Below are 16355 nucleotides of genomic sequence, written 5' to 3'. Positions count from 1 at the left end.
TAAGCACGTCCAGACGAAGAGGAGAGGCGCTCCCCGCCTCTGAGTCGTTCCTGGAATTAAGGGAATCTCCCGGCATCCCCTGGGGCAGCCCTCTCCTCAATCTCATTGGCCAGATGGATGTTACGTACCTATGCCCCGACCAATCATTGGCAGGCATGTGGACCAATCGGGAGGCTTGTCCGTAGCAGGTGGGAGTGCGAGTTGGTGCCACCCCTTTGGAAACAGGCTTCTTAGGCGCTCCTAAAGGTGGGCCTTCAGTGCCTCAGGACCAGCAGTTCCACCCGCACAGAAGGAGCCACGCAGCAGAGTGTTCTCAGCAGCTCTTTGTTCCCTCGCAGAGCCTGGGAACCAGCCCGGTGTATGTCACCCGGAGATTGGACGAGTCAGCTACGGAATAGTCACCCAGTGGAATGCCACACAGCCGGCAAAATGAACAGCCGCAGTTGTGTGCGACGAAACAGATGATCTTAATTAACGATATGATATTGCGAGAGAAGGTACGTTTAAAAGATTATAGAGTCAATAAGTGCCATAACTTACAAATCTAAAAACAAAATACGGAGCTTTTGGCAATGATGCCGACTTACCTGTGAAGGAAAGCAAGGGAGTGATGCAGCTGGATCCAGACAGGGTTACCTTGGGTTGGAGGTGGGGCAAGGCGTTTGGCCCTGATGGGCTTTTTTTTTTTTTTTTTTTAAAGAATTAATATTAAGTTAAATACAGCGGTGTGTGCATGTCAGTCCCAATAGGTTGTGGTGTTTTGTAAGGAAGTGGCTTGCACACTGCCTGTGATGGGACAGAAAGGTCAGACTTTGGGTTTCAAGGGAACCTCTGGCTGCTGAGTCGAGAGCAGACTGTCAGGGGCAGTTAGGAGGTGAGGATGAAGTAAAGTCAAGTCCTGGGTATGACAATCACGGCCTTGCAGGTGCTGGGCTGCAGTGTCATCTCCTGCCCTGTCCCTCCCTGTCCCCCAGTTTCTTCCCAAACACACACATGTACGCCCCAGTGACACCCACCCAGTGGGTCCCTTTGTCTTACTTTCCTTCATGATCTAACTACCTGGTGAACTTCTGCATTTGAGACCCCAGGTGGGTGTCCCTTCCCAGGGAAGCCTCTCTGAGCTCCTCTGTGTCCCGATGGCATACTCACCATTCCCTCCTCTCAGTGTTCCAGCACCTCCCCCCCCCACCCCCACTGTGTACCATGACACCAGTGACCCTTGACTGAGCAACTCCTATGACTAGGTCCCATTTGACCCTAAAATAGTCCCACCACTGTCCCCATTTTACATATGGGAGAACTGAGGCTGAGAGAGAGGTCAGGCCACCTGCTGAAGAGCACACAGCCCACAGGTGGCCAGGGCACTGGGCACAGTGTGTGTGTTTCCTCTCCTAGGCTGGTGGTCTCGGGGGGCAGGGGCCTGGCCCCATTCACTTCTGGGTCCCGGGGCCTGCTGTAAAGGCTGCAGCGGGGCTTCTGGGGGCCCAGGCGTGTCCACCAGCAGCCACCATGGGCCATCTCCAGCCTGGTTCAGTGCCAGGTGGGCAGCCTGCCTCTGGGTCTCAGGCTTGGGGGCATTTCCTGCCTGCGAAGTCTCATTCTTGCTGTGCTGGGAAAGATGGAGCCTGGCTCTTGCTTCCATGCGTGGGGCTGACTTTTTAGCTCTTAGCACTTTCCAGCAATCTGTTCGTTTTCTTCGTTTGTCTTGTTTTCTGTCTCTCGCCCTAGAACAGTGCTCCTCAGCTTTAGCACTCTTGCTGTTTTGGGCTGCGTCACCCTCTGTGGGGCGCCTGCCCTGTCCATTAGAGGACATTGAGCAGCATCTGTGTCCTCCACCCACCCGGGGCCAGGAGCAGCCCCACCCCCAGGTTTGTGAATACCAGACACATCTCAACATTGTCAAGTGGCCTCTGGGGGAAGAAACCCATCCCTGTTAAGAACCACTGCCTGGAACGTCAGCTGCGTGAGGGCAGAAAGTTTGGTCCAAATGTTCACTCTAGTGTCCACCCCTGACCCCCCTACCCGCCCAGGATGGGGCCTGGGACATGGGAGGCCTGAATAAATACTTGCTGAGCGTCACTGAGCCGATCACATGCAGGCACGGCCAGCTGGGTCTCTGCAGGAGGTGGTGTTGCCCCATTTCTCAGGTGCGGAAATGGCTGTCAGAAGAGTCGAGCACCTGCCAAAGGTGAACGTGAGATAGGAGGTTCCAGGAACAGGGCACACCGTCAGGTCACAGTGTCTTTGGTGTCCCAGTGCAGGGACAGCCTTCAGCTGGCCAGTGCCAGGCCCGGAGGGGCCACATGGAAAGGTGAATGCATCGAAGGGGCCAGTGACTGCATCTTCTCTTGGCTCTCATGTGGACCAATGGTAGCAGATGGCAAAGTGCAGCAAAATTAATGGGAAAAAAACAACCAAAATATCATCCAGCCACGGGAAAGGACATCCTGCCATTTGTGACAACATGGCTGGACCTTGAGGGCACCATGCTAAGTGAGATAAGTCAGACAGAGAAAGACAAATACTGCCTGGTATCACTTATATGCAGAATCTTAAAAAAAAAGTCAAATTCCTAGAAACGGAGAGTAGAAAAGTTGTTGCCAGGGCAATAGGGCTTGGGGGGTGGGGGAATAGAGGAAGAGGGAGAGGTAGTGAGAGGTTACAAACTTTCAGCTGTAGGACGAATAAGGGGTGAGGATCTAACATAAAACATGGTAACTATGGTTGATAACATTGTATTGTATAACTGAACTTTGCTAAAAGAGTAGAACTTAAATGTTCTCAGCAAAAAAAAAAGAAAAGAAAAAAAAAAGAAAGAAAGGCAAAAATGATAAATGTGTGATGTGACGGCTGTGTTAATTAACTAGATGGGAGGAATCTTCCCACAGTGTATCCATATATCAAATCACCATGACATACACTTTAAATATCTTACACATTTGTCAGTTGTACCTCAATAAAGCTGGAAGAGCCCACATCAACCGGAGGTTATGGGGGAAGGCTGGTGTGGAAGCCCGGGTCGGGGTGGTGGGGGAACCCTGACCTTGGAAGGCAGGGCCTGGGACGTGTCAACCAGCCTGTCTTGGCACAAAGCCCCCCGCCTGCCTGTCTCGGTGCGCTGGGCTTCTCTGTGGAAGCCGCTTCCTTGGATGCCAAAGGGGCTGGTGGGCCGTGTGGGGACCAGGCACTGATTGATGGGCTCTGGGAAATGGCTTACAGTCAATCTGAATGGACTCGGGGCCTGATTTGGAAGTCACATCCTGACTAAACAGAACATTAATCTGAATTTCATGTTTTGTTACTCTTGCAGACCCAGCTGTGTCTGTGCCAGGCAGGGCGGGGCTGCGTAGACTTCGCTGGGAGGACGCCACCCACCTGTCCTCCCTGCCCCCATCGCAGACCCGATGGAGGGAAACAACTTCTCTCTTTTTTGGATAGTTCAGCTGCAGGTGAACAACAAGGCAGAACAGCAAAGACTGGGGCCAGCCTCCCCCAGCAAAGGTAAAGTGGGGACTTTTGAAAATGGGGTGTCCCAAGCCACATCATCAATATCGCTGTGTTTCAGAGCAGCCAGAAGGCCCCGGCCTTGGACCGGGGATGTGGGTTCTGGGAAGAGAGAGGAAGTGGGCACCAGCTGGGCCTGGCAGCAGAGCTGGGAAGTGGACTTGTGGGTCACCTGTCCTTGACCTCGTGAGGAAGGGGTGGGAAATGCCAATCAGAGGAGGCTTGCAGACCTGCCCCTCCCTCCCTCAGGGTTGGCAGATCTGCTGCCATCACTGCCAAACTCTGACGTGGCCCCGGTGCTGCTCCTCGCTGCCACGGACTGGGTTGTGCTCAGGCCTCCACCTCCAGCCTCATCCTCTGTTCCCCCTCCCCCCAGCCCCTTGTAGGGCAGCCAGGCCCCTCCCTCACTCAGTAACCTTCGGTGGCTCCCTATTGCCCGAGAGGCATTAAGGCACCTGGGGGGTTGGGGGTGGGGTCACATCCTGGCTCAGTCAGCTATTAGGCAAGCGGCCTTGGGCAAGTTTCTTAGCCTCTCTGTGCCTCAGTCTCCTCATCTGTACATGGGGATAAGAGCAGCCCCCAGGGTGATGTAGGGTCAGGTCAGCGAATGTGTGAGGCCCTAGGGCAGTGTGGGCGTGACCTGGGCCTGTCCGCCTGCCCCACCTCCCCCTCTGGACAGGACCAGGGACCCCACCAAGGCCCCTTCCCCATGCTCAGCACCTGCTCCTCCGCCCGGTCTGCCTGAGATCTGTCAGGGGCTCTCCTTCCAGGCAGCGTCCCAGCCCTGGATCAGCCGCTCCAGGGCTGGGCTCTCACAGGCTGTGGGCTCCCTGGGGACGGGGCTGGGCCATATTCATCTCCACCGTCTCTGCTGCTAAGCGCAGAGCCTGGCCCCGGGCTGGGACTTGGGGGATGTTCGGGGGCTGCAGGCCCCTGCACTGTTTGTCGAGTCTCTCTGCTTGTCCCCTCCAGCCTGGCTTGTCCCTGCCCCCCATCTTCAGGGGGCACCCACTGAAAGGGGGGTAATTGCTGAGCCTCCTGAAGCCCACTGACACGCCAGCCCCGGAGCTGGGGCCTCCGGTGGGGTTGCTGGCGGCGGATGGCGGGCCGTCTGTCTCTATTTATCTCTGCCGAGGCAGCCCCTTCCTGGGCTCCAACACCTTATTTACGGCCAACTTGAGGGGCTTGCGAAATCCTTTCTGGATTCGGCTTCATTTATCAGCCCCTTCTGACGGGGTGATCATGGCCTCATCACTCTCCTGTCCTCGCTTCCCCGCCTCCCTTTCCCAGCCTTTCCAGGGAGGAGGAGGGGCAGAGGGCAAGGAAAGGTATCCTTACTAATGGTCCTAACGACAGTGACTTCTTGAGGCTCACCGTGCATCTTTTACGCATCCTCTGTGCCGTCTCCCGGCTGTTCTTCAGGGCACAAACATGACCACCTCCATTTACAGCCCAGAAACAGAGAGGTTGAGGGGCCACCTGGTGTCACACAGCGAGAAGTTGGTGGGACTGGGATTGGAACCTGGCAGCCTGGCTCCAGAGTCTATACTCTGTGGCCTCCACATCACTGCTGGGCACCTGCAGCATTATTACCAGAAAGAGGCCGTGGCGAGGTGACTGGGGCAAAGTTGTTTGCCCAGTAAGTGAGTCAGTCAACAAGTGTTTCTGAGACCTGGGCACTGGGGACACAGATGATAAATGTCAAAAACGTTTTATATGTATTCGCTCATTTAATTTGCTAAAGTAAAATGCATGCAAGTTAGGTGCTATTGTTATTATTCTTTTCCAGTAGGGTTTATCCCAGGATATTGAATATAGTTCCTTGTGCTATACAGTAGGACCTTGTTGTTTATCCATTCTCTGTGTAATAGTTTGCAGCTGCTCATCCCAAACTCCCACTCCATCCCTCCCCCACCCCCGCCCCCTCGGCAACCACAAGTCTGTCCTCTATGTCTGTGAGTCTGTTTCTGTTTCGTAAATATGTTCATTTGTGTCATATTTTAGGTTCCACATATAAGTGATATCATATGGTATTTGTCTTTCTCCTTCTAATTTACTTCACTTAGTATGATCATCTCTAGCTGCATCCATGTTGCTGCAAATGCATTATTTCATTCTTTTTTATGGCTGAGTAGTACTTCATTGTATATATGTACCACATCTTCTTTACCCATTCATCTGTAGATGGACATTTAGGTTGTTTCCATGTCTTGGCTATTGTGAATAGTGCTGCTATGAGCAAAGCGGTGCGTGTATCTTTTTGAATTATAGTTTTGTCTGGATATATGCCCAGGAGTGGGATTGCTGGATCATATGGTAATTCTATTTTTAGTTTTCTGAGGAACCTCCATACTGTTCTCCATAGTGGCTGCACCAACTTATATTCCCACCAACAGTGTAGGAGGGTTCCCTTTTCTCCACACCCTCTCCAGCATTTGTTATTTGTAGACTTTTTAATGAAGGCCATTCTGACTGGTGTGAGATGGTAAGTTAGGTGCTCTTATTAACCTCATTTTACAAATGAGGAATAGGCACAGGGGCGTTAAGTGACTTGCTTAAGGTCACACAGCAAATAAGTGGGGAAGACAGGGTTGGAGCCCAGCTGTGTCCTGCCTTGGAGGTGTTCATGGTCTAGTCTGTCCATCACCATGGGCCACGGGATCGCCGGGGAACACTGAGGAGTCTGAACCCAGGTGGGAACCTGGCAGGCCGATGCGTGGAAGGGCGGCCATCCTGGAGGGGAGAGGGGAAGGTCTACGTGGGGAGGCCTGAGGGTGCCCTGTCTCCACCCGCCACCCACTCACCTGCAGACATGCCCTGTGGTTACTGTGCTGAGAGCTGGGCACACGGCCTGAATGGAGTTGGCTCCTGCCCTCTGGGGGCTCTTCCGGGACCAGGGCAGTGGGAAGGGCAGGCCCACTGCCAAAGACTTGGTGCTGAGCCCCGGAGGAGCATGGGGCATGGAGTCCTCCACTCCTCTGAGGCCCACCTGATCTCCAGGTGGGGTGGGCCGGGAAGCCAGGTACCCCTTCTGTTGGGGACGTAAGGGCTTTGGTGGTGGACCTGGCGCCGAGGCCCAGAGGCAGCCGAGTCCCTCCCACCCCGCTCCCTGCAGCCACTGAGAAGTCGCCACCCTCCTGACCTCATCTGGTAGAATTTAAACCTGCCTTTAGAGGCCTTGTTTCAGCAAACCATTTAAAAGTCAGTGTGAAGCTCATGTGGGGTTTGTACTTGCCTCCTCTTGTTATGCCTTGGGCCTCTGGGCTGAAGTGAAAGGCCAGGAAGAAGAGTTCATGGTGGGGAGGTTGTGATTGTGTGGGGGACAGCAGGGTGTCTGCGGCCGTGGAGGGGCAGAGAGTTTGGGACTTCCGCCACCCAGGTGCTTTGTGACTCTGGGTTCATGACTTAACCTCTCTGGGCTTCAGGGCTAGAGGTTGGAGAAACCTATGGGTGTGGGGAAAGCTGTTGTCCCACTGAACAAAAACATCCAACTGCTTTGTGCCTAAGAACCTGTTAGTTTTTGTCCAGTAGGGTCACAGTAATGGAACATTCCTGTCTATCCTGTTCTTTGTTACCACTCAGCCTTCCCTAGCTCAGCCCCTTGGTATTGGATGGTGTTGTTCTAAGTACCATACACACTCCACTGGGTACACAGGACACTGGGCCCAAGAGGACAGCTTCAGGGGCACAAGGGAACTTTTTGGGGTGATGGAAATGCTCTCCATCCTGATCGTGCTGGTGGTTAGATGAAGGCTCAGAACTGTACACCAAAAAGGGGGGACTTAACTGTATATGCATTATATCTCAAAAGTATTTTTCCATAAAAGTCTGGCACATAGTTATTAGATTTATTTCTAGGTAGTTAATATTTTGTATTGATATTCTACATGGTATATTTTTATTTTTATTTATTTGTTTATTTATTTATTTATTTGCGGTACACGGGCCTCTCACTGTTGTGGCCTCTCCTGTTGCAGAGCACAGGCTCCGGACGCGCAGGCTCAGCGGCCATGGCTCACGGGCCCAGCCGCTCCGCGGCATGTGGGATCTTCCCAGACCGGAGCACGAACCCGCATCCCCTGCATCGGCAGGCGGACTCTCAACGACTGCGCCACCAGGGAAGCTCTACATGGTATATTTTTAAAATTACATTTTCTGTTTGTTGTTGGTGTATAGAAATAGAATTGAGTCTTCTCTGTAAAGCTTACGTCCAAAAAGCTTTCTGGATTCTCTTAGCACTTCTAATGATTTGATGGTAGGCCTCTTTTGTGTTCTTTATGTAGATATGTTGTTTGTGAATGAGAGTCGTTATTACTTTCTTACACTTGTATTTATTCTCCTTGCCTTACTGGAGTAGCTGGGATCTCTAGTACAGTGTTAAATAGAAGCAGTGAGAATGCGCTTCTAAAGTTTTCTCCCAGGAAAGATTACATTTGTTTTAGGTTTTGGTAGATATACTTCTCAAGTTAAGAAAATGTCTTTCCGTTTCTCATTTACTAAATGTTTTTTTGTTTTATTTAACATCATGGTGGTTGGGTTTTATCAAAATCTTTTTATGCATTATTGAGATGATCATGTTTCCCTTTAATCTGATCATATGGTGAACCACACTTCAGAATTTCTAATGTTACATCATCTTTGCATTACCAGGATAAACCCATCTTGGTCATGGTGTATTCACATTTCACTTTTACCTTTATTTTGTGTATAAGGCTGGATTCTGCTCGCTGATGTTTTGTTTAGGATTTTTCCATCTTTGTTTATGAATGAAATAAGCTAAATTTTTCTTTCTCATGCATTTTGTCTCTGGTTTTGGCATCCATTGTTATACCAGTCTCACAGAATGGGAGAGTTTGGATAAGACTGGAATGATCTGTTCCTTGAAAGTTTGGTACCATTCAAGCTTGGTGCTTTCTTTATAAGAAACTATTGATTCAGTTATCCTATTTAAAAAAAATTTTAGGGGCTTCCTTGGTGGCACAGTGGTTGAGAGTCCGCCTGCCGATGCAGGGGACACGGGTTCATGCCCCGGTCCGGGAAGGTCCACATGCCGCAGAGCGGCTGGGCCCATGAGCCACGGCCGCTGAGCCTGCACGTCCGGAGCCTGTGCTCCGCAACGGGAGAGGCCACAACAGTGAGGGGCCCGCGTACCGAAAAAAAAAAAAAATTATTTTATTTTTGGCTGTGTTGGGTCTTCATTGTTGTGTTTGGGCTTTCTTTAGTTGCGGCGAGCGGGGGCTACTCTTCATTGCGGTGTGTGGGCTTCTCATTGCAGTGGCTTCTCTTGTTGCGGAGCACGGGCTCTAGGCATGCAGGCTTAGTAGTTGTGGCTCGTGGGCTCTAGAGCGCAGGCTCAGTAGTTGTGGCTCAGGGGCTTAGTTGCTCCGCGGCATGTGGGATCTTCCTGGACCAGGGCTTGAATCCGTGTCTGCTGTATTGGTAGGCGGATTTTTAACCACTGTGCCACTGGAGAAGCCCCAGTTATCCTACTTTAAATCATGGGGCTCTTCAAATTTTAATTTTTTTCCTCAGTAAGTTCAGTTGTCATAGTTCTTGTTAGGAATTTGTCTATTTTATTTTATTTATTTTAATTAATTAATTGATTAATTAATTTTTGGCTGCACTGGGTCTTTGTTGCTGCGCGTGGGCTTTCTCTAGTTGTGGCGAGTGGGGGCTACTCTTAGTAGCAGTGCACGGGCTCTAGGTGCGTGGGCTTCTGTAGTTGTGGCATGTGGGCTCAGTAGTTGTGGCTTGCAGGCTCTGGTGTGCAGGCTCAGTAGTTGTGGTGCACAGGCTTAGTTGCTCCGTGGCGCGTGGTATCTTCCCAGACCAGGACTTGAACCCGTGTTCCCTGCATTGGCAGGCGGATTCTTAACCATTGTGCCATCAGAGAAGTCCTGTCTATTTTATTTTAAATTTAAAATGTATTGTCATGAAGATTCTTATCATATTATTTTATTAGTATGTTAATCTCTAATATATCTATAGTCGTATCCATTTAATTCCAAATATTGTTTGTTTATGTGTTTTTTTCTTGATCATTCTTGCCAGAGATTAGTATATGTATGTCATTAGCCTTCCCAAATAATGGACGTTGGTTATTCATATTTTTCTTTGTTTTCTGTTTCACTTATTTATCCTCTTCCTTCTACTTTTTTGGGGTTTATTCAGCTGTTACTTTTATGTCTTAAGTTAGATGCTTAAAGCTCATTGGTTTTCAGTCATTCTTTTCCAGTGTAAACTGTTAAGGTTACACATTTCCCTGTAAGAACAACTTTAGCTGTTCTCTACAAGTTCTGATATGTAGCATTTTCATTACCATGTGATTCTGGAAATTAAAAACATCTGTATGTTTTTTACTGGACTCATGATGAGCTTTGTTTTCTGGAAGAGAGGAAATGGTGAGACCTGATGTTATTAGCACAGGTGATATAGGTCCTGCCAGGGTCCTTAAGAGGCGTTTTTTGTTTATTTCGTGTTTTAGTTTGTTTTAATGCAACATTCAGGGAGGAGCAAGGTGCAGAATTAATGCTTTACATCGTTTACGTACATTTCAAAAACCCCAAAACAATTTCTAATTTCTCTATGGACACATAGTAGTGAAAGTGTAGACTAGCTGTCCATGTGCCAACTTCACTGTAATTGTTGCCCTGGGAGAGGAGGGAGGACAGGCCCCAGGGATGTGAAGGAGGCCTGTGTCTGCAGTATTTTGTTCCTTATAATAAAAAGACTTCAAGCAATGACAGTAAGAACTGTAAGAAACTATAAGAATTTAAGAAACTATAAGAACTTTCTTAAACTGTAAGAAAAATCTATCATTTGTGAGTTCTAAATGATGAATACCCACCCAGGTGTGTGCCACCTTGCTCTGCCTGAGATTGAAAGTTTTCACAACTAGAACTTTGTGGGCATTAAAGGGAAAAGAAAGAAAAGAGATTAAGACAATGCCAGAGAGTAGCCCCTAAAATGCACATTGTGGGGTCTGAGCAGCTGCAGAGGAGGCCACTACCCAGCTTTTAGGCAGCTGAATTAAAACAAGTCTTTGGGAAGTGATTCATCACTGCTTCTCAAGAGCCTTCCTCTTTGGTTTAGGGATTCCACTTTGGGGAATTAAGGGAGGAAAAAGAATTTGGACAAAGAAATAAAGAGGTGAGAAGATGTTTATGAAAATCATTTACAATAGTAAAAATTTGGAAACAATAGATGATAATAAATAAGTTATTATATATTTGTGTGCTAGAAGATTTTATATCATTTTCATAATAATGGGGCTGATGAAAGATTTTAATAATATAGGGAAACGCTTATGGTTTCATTTTAAGTGAAAAAAGCAAAATTATTTATACCATATGATACGTGTGTGGGAAGAAAAATAAATTCAAAATATCCAGAATGTTATCAGGAACGTCTCCAGCTGGTTTTTATTTCCCAAAGTGTAAGAGTTTAGATCTGATTTAAGAACAGAAAAACTGTGCCACAGGGCAGCCTGGTAATGGAGCAGCGAGCGGTACCTCACTTCCAGCCAGGTGAGCTCTAAGTGCTTTGTGTGTGTTGATCTCATTTGAGCCATCCCTGTTGGTCGGCACTGTGATTGTCCCCATTTACAGATGAGGACACTGAGGCCCGGAGGAGTTCAGTGATTCGCCCTAGGTCACACACCTGTAAGTGGCAGAGCTGGGGCCCCAACCCAGTGTCAAGGAGAGAGAGCTGTCAGGTGACCTGCCCCGACATTGGAGCCCAGACTGGCCACTCCCTGCATGTGCTAGAGTCTGCCTGCCGTGTTAATTTGTCTGGGCTGCGGCGCCCAGATATTTGGTCAAACGCCAGTCCAGGTGTCACCGTGAAGGTATTTTTCAGATGAAAGTAACATTTAAATGAGTAGACTTGCAGTAAAGCAGACGACACTCTGTGGCGTGGGTGGGCCTTGCCCAATCAGGTGAAGGCTTTAGTGAGAAAAGGACTGAAGTCCCCAAGGAAGAGGGAGGTCTGCCAGCAGATGGCCTTCAGCTCTTCCCAGGGTCTCCAGCTCGTTGGCCTACCCTGAAGATTTTGGATTTGCCAGCCCTCACCATTACACGAGCCAATTCCTTAAAATAAATCTCTCTCTCTCTCTCTCTCCACACACACGCACATTCACTCTGCTGGTTCTGTGTCTCTGGAGAGCCCTGACGGCTACAGACCCCTTCAAGGGCCAGGTCAGAGAACCTCCTGTCACCTCTGTTAGGACCTGAGTCCTGCATGGCCCCCTGGATGAGTGACTTCTGGACACCAAGGGCCTGGCTTCCATACCAGAGAGACGTGTGGGCAGTCCTGTGTTAACTGCACGTCCAGAGAGGGAGCTGCTGCTCTCTGCTGCTTGTGGGGCGATTCTCCACTCCTGGCAGGAAATCCCCTCTCAATATTGGAAAGTCGGGCTTCCCTGGTGGCGCAGTGGTTGGGAGTCCGCCTACCGATGCGGGGGACACGGGTTCGTGCCCTGGTCCAGGAGGATCCCACATGCCGTGGAGTGGCTGGGCCTGTGAGCCATGGCCGCTGGGCCTGCGCGTCTGGAGCCTGTGCTCCGCAACGGGAGAGGCCACAACAGTGAGAGGCCTGTGTACAGCAAAAAAGAAAAAAAAAAATTGGAAAGTCATTTCGTACTTTCAAACTGCGTGTTCATCTGTCAGCTTTTCTGCCGGTCTTACCCCACAGATCAGCCCTGAAATGGAATTTCTCAGGGCTGATGTTCCTCTGCTGCATGTCCCTCAGCTCTGGCCCATCTTACCCCCTCTAGCAATCCAGATTAGGTTCCTTTAATCTCCCCTCATAAATCAAAACCCCTGCTATTAATCATAGTTGTCTCTCAGAGCGGTCTTTTTACTTCTCTCATGTGGGTAACAATGCTTATCCCCTTTTCCTACCCCAGATGGAGACTGATTACTTCACTTGTGTACAGGGAGATGAGAATTACTGTGCCGTGAGTGCAGGCGGGGCCCTGTAGGATTTGGGAGCTCCGTGGTGTGGGAGTCTGTCTCCCAACACCCATTCCCAGTGTCCTTGGCCAATTGGAGTTGAGCTCTCTGTCTAGCCAAGGCTGGGCCTCCAGGTGCCATGGATGATGAAAGATGGTACCTATGCTTCCAGTCCCCTCAGCCGCACCGCACCCACCTTGACACGTGCCAGCCTTGCTGTTTCTTCCTCTTAGATAGCTCTGGTCTCTGTGGCATCCTCCCTCTGGCCCTGCCCAGGCCTGGACACCCACCATCTCATACCTGAATCCTCAGAGCCTTCTCTTTCCTCCTTGGCCTCATACACCCCGGTGTGTCTTTCACACTTTAGCAAGAGCAAGTCCGCTCACAGGGAAATCTGACTCTGCCATGTCTGTTCAAACCCCATTGCAGTCGTGAGGCCCTGTCCTGACCTGACTCTGGAGGCCTGTCTGGCACACTCACCCATGTGCCCCTGCTCCAGCCGGGTCCCGCCCCGGTGGTTCTGAGGGTGAAGCCCCTCTCTCTTGCCTCTGGGCCTTTGCACATGATGCTTCCTTTCCTGGTTCAGGTTTCAGCTTATAATAAAATAGTAGCAATAGTGATAGTGGCCTTGGTGGGTTAATATATTCAGCCTGTGAGGAAAGAGAGACAACTCTTACGTCATCCCTGGGGCACCCCTTCCACATGAGCCACAGCCAGCCCACTGGGTTTCAGAGAAGTAGCTCCTGTCCTTTGAAAGGTGAACATAGTTTCCACCTAGGGCCCGGGTGCACTGATTGTCACCCAGCACGTGTGTCCACACTGGCTCGTAGAGCAGGTGTTCGCTCCTCTGTGTGGATTGGCTCAGAGAGGCTGAGTAACCTGCCCAGGGCACACAGCCATGGGGGCAGAGCCCCAGACACGCTGTGCTGGGGATGCAGGCCTGGGGCCGGGCTTTCCACCTGCCCTCTCCCCAGCTCCTGGCCCTAACACACGTCCCCCAGCTTGGCGCCTGGGGAAGCAGGCAGTTCTGGGTGGTGCTGTTGTCCAGAAACATGGGAGCCCCTCATGGGGCGTGGCAGTGGACATGGCGTGTCCCTGTTGCAAAGGCTCATGTCATGTCCACGGTCACAGTCTGCTCACGGGTGTGGGCTGCTGCCCTGGGAGGCATTCTGGACCTTTCAGGAGCCAGTCTGGACCTTTCGGGAGCCAGTCAGGATTCCTGACTATGGTGAGGAGGGCAGCTTCTCCAGTGGGGGAAGAACTTTGGAACTCTGCTGGCATGTCAGGGGAGAGGCCAGTCAGCATGGCAGGAGCAGTGTGTGTGCACGGGGACCTCCACACACCATGTGTCACCCGCCACATGCCGTGCTCAGCCTGGCTCTCTGCACCCGCTGGGACCCCAGCCCCCTGCTGGCTGGCCCCCTCCTAACAGCACCCACTGCCTTGGACTGCCTGTGTAAGCAGTTCAAGTTCAAGCGTGTCCACTGCGAATGCCAGCACACAGTAGGAGGCAGGGTTGTTAAAGGGATAGGCGAGTGGATGATTCTTCATGCTCTGACCTGCTGTTTGGCATGAGAATGAGGCTTAACTGTGGAGACCCCATGTGCGCTGGGTTGGTGGCCAGTGTCAAAGATAACAAAGCTGGCCATTGGCCACAGTGTCAAGGACAGATTTCAACCAGTGATAACTGTCACAGTAGGGAAGAGTCCAGTGTGTCCCGAGCTTCACTTGGATTTGTGCAGAGGTGACTGAGCGTCTTAGAGGGAGTAGGGAGATGGGGGCTTGGTGGAGTTGGGGAGCTGAAAGTTACAACGAGTGGAACGGGGCATGGGTCCATGTGACGCCCATCTGGATTTGCTGACTGTGCTTGTGGAGTTAGGTCCTCCCCTCCCATGGAGGCCGGGACACACACCCACCTCAGGTATGGGCTGGAAAAAACAGTCAGTTCTTGTCAGCCTTCAGCTTCCCAAGCAGGCTCTTCAAGGGGGCCTGGGGTCCTCCTAGGGAGGCTGCCTTGAGCTGTTAGAAACTACAGTGGTGTTTGGTCAAGTCTTTGCCGGCCCAGGTTGAGACCTGAGAAAGGGCTCTGTGATGGCTGTCTTGAGTTGGATCGAGGAGGGCATCTTTTTCACCAGCCAGGTGGGGATTTGGGATTCTCGGGGGGGTGAGCCTCCATGGAGGAGGGGGCTTCTGTCCACAGCAGAGCCCGCCTTTGTCTCCATCTGCAGAGACCTGTGTACTGGACCAAATGCAAAAGATGAAATCCCAAGAGGATAAAGACACCTGCTATGGGCTGAATTGTGTCCCCCAAGTTCACATGTTGAAGCCACAACCCCCAGTATGATAGTATTTGGAGATGGGAGCTTTAAGGAGCTGATTAAGGTTAAATGAGGCCATGAGGGTGGGGCCCCGACCCTCTGGGGTTAGTGTCCTTATAAAAAGGGGCACCCGAGCTCACTCCCTCTCCACCATGTGAGGTCACAGCGAGAAGATGGACGTCTGCACCCCAGGAAGAGGGCCCTCGCCAGAAACTGCCCCTGACAACACCTTGATCTTGGACCTCTGGCCTCCGGAACTGTGAGAAAATATATCTGTTATTTAATCCACTCGATCTGTGGTATTTTGTTACGTGACAGGCCGAGCTGACTCAGACAGTGACTAATGACAGACTGACAGGAAGGAGAAAGAACATGAAATTGGCCAAACCCAGAGGCTTCAGCTGTGTTTTCTCCTGACAAGAAAGACCCTGCAGAACATTCGCTTTTGCTAAATAACAGTGTCCATCTCCAGATGCGACTTCACACTGTTCTGAGCCAGTAAAGGACAAGGGAAAACTGCAGCCGCGGAGATTGATGTCTTGGCACGAGGCCCCGGATCCGCCCTGCAGGCCGAGTTCTGGCCATGTCCATGAACCCAAGAGCTGCAGGGAGAAGCCGCTGGGAGCCAGTGGGGTGGGGCTGGTGGGACTGGCCCTGCTCTTGGCCCCGCGATTCTGTGGGCCTCCCCCAAAGGCGGCTTGAGCAGCGCCGTCGACAGATGAAGTCGGCTTGTCACACACCATGCAGAGTGGGGACACCTCTGAGACAGATTTTCGGGTCCCCTTGGGGAGAGGGTCCGTTGAGCTTTGTGTTCTGTCATCTGTCCCAGTGGCATCAGCTTTGGGAAAGTGAGACCCGCTGGATGCTGGATGTGCTGTGATTTCTCTGGGGTGCAGGGCCCAGAGCAGAGGGGGCCGCAGCCCCTCTTCTGTGGCCATGTGTTCACCGGGGCCCCAGAGGGTGTGTCCGTGTCCTAGAGCTGTTGGAACAAGTTGCCACAAACTAAGGGCCTTAAAATAACAGAGATTTGCTCTCACAGTCCAGGAGGCCAGGAGTCTCACACCAAGGTTGTTACAGGGTGGCTCCTCTGGTGACGTCGATCGAGGGTCTGTTCCGGGCCCCTCTCCCAGCTCCCAGCCGTTTCCAGCAGTCCTCGGGGTGGCTTGGCTCTCCCTCTGTCCCCACACGGTCTCCTCTGTGTGTCCCTGTGTTTCCAGTCTCCCTCCTTTCTCATATGAGGACACCGGTCATTGGATTAGGGCCCATTTTAAATCCAGGATGGTCTCGTGTCAAGAGCCTGAATTACATCTGCTATTTCCAAATAAGGCCATAATCGCAGGTTCTGGGGGTGAGGATGTGGGCATATCTTTCTGGGGCCCCCATTTAACCCCTCTCCAGAGGGGAGTGACTGGACAGGGGCTAATGAGGGCACCGTTCGCAGGGATGTGTTGGGGTCAGGGGACCTGCAGGCCCTTCCCTGCTTCAGTAACCACATCTGAACCCCAGGGATAAGGAGGTGCGTCGACACCCTTACACCAGGGTGGCCTCCAGACCCACGGGCCTGGCTGACAAGTACCTGGAT

General features: G+C 51.3%; 1 protein-coding gene across 1 annotated transcript in view; it reads left to right on the top strand.

Annotated features, from left to right (window-relative positions):
- Positions 1-211: 211 nt before the first annotated feature.
- Positions 212-16355, top strand: part of SORCS2 (sortilin related VPS10 domain containing receptor 2) — a 551814-nt gene continuing 535670 nt past the window's right edge. Inside the window, exons 1-2 of the mRNA XM_082635332.1 lie at positions 212-497; positions 3311-3501. The gene's annotated coding sequence lies outside the window, so the exon portion shown is untranslated. The remainder of the gene's footprint in view (positions 498-3310; positions 3502-16355) is intronic.

Source organism: Mesoplodon mirus, assembly GCF_964341445.2.
Source record: "Mesoplodon mirus genome assembly, chromosome: 2".
NCBI lineage: Eukaryota > Metazoa > Chordata > Mammalia > Artiodactyla > Ziphiidae > Mesoplodon > Mesoplodon mirus.
Note: the sequence above shows the minus strand (reverse complement) of the source record. Positions and strands in the feature narration are given on the sequence as shown.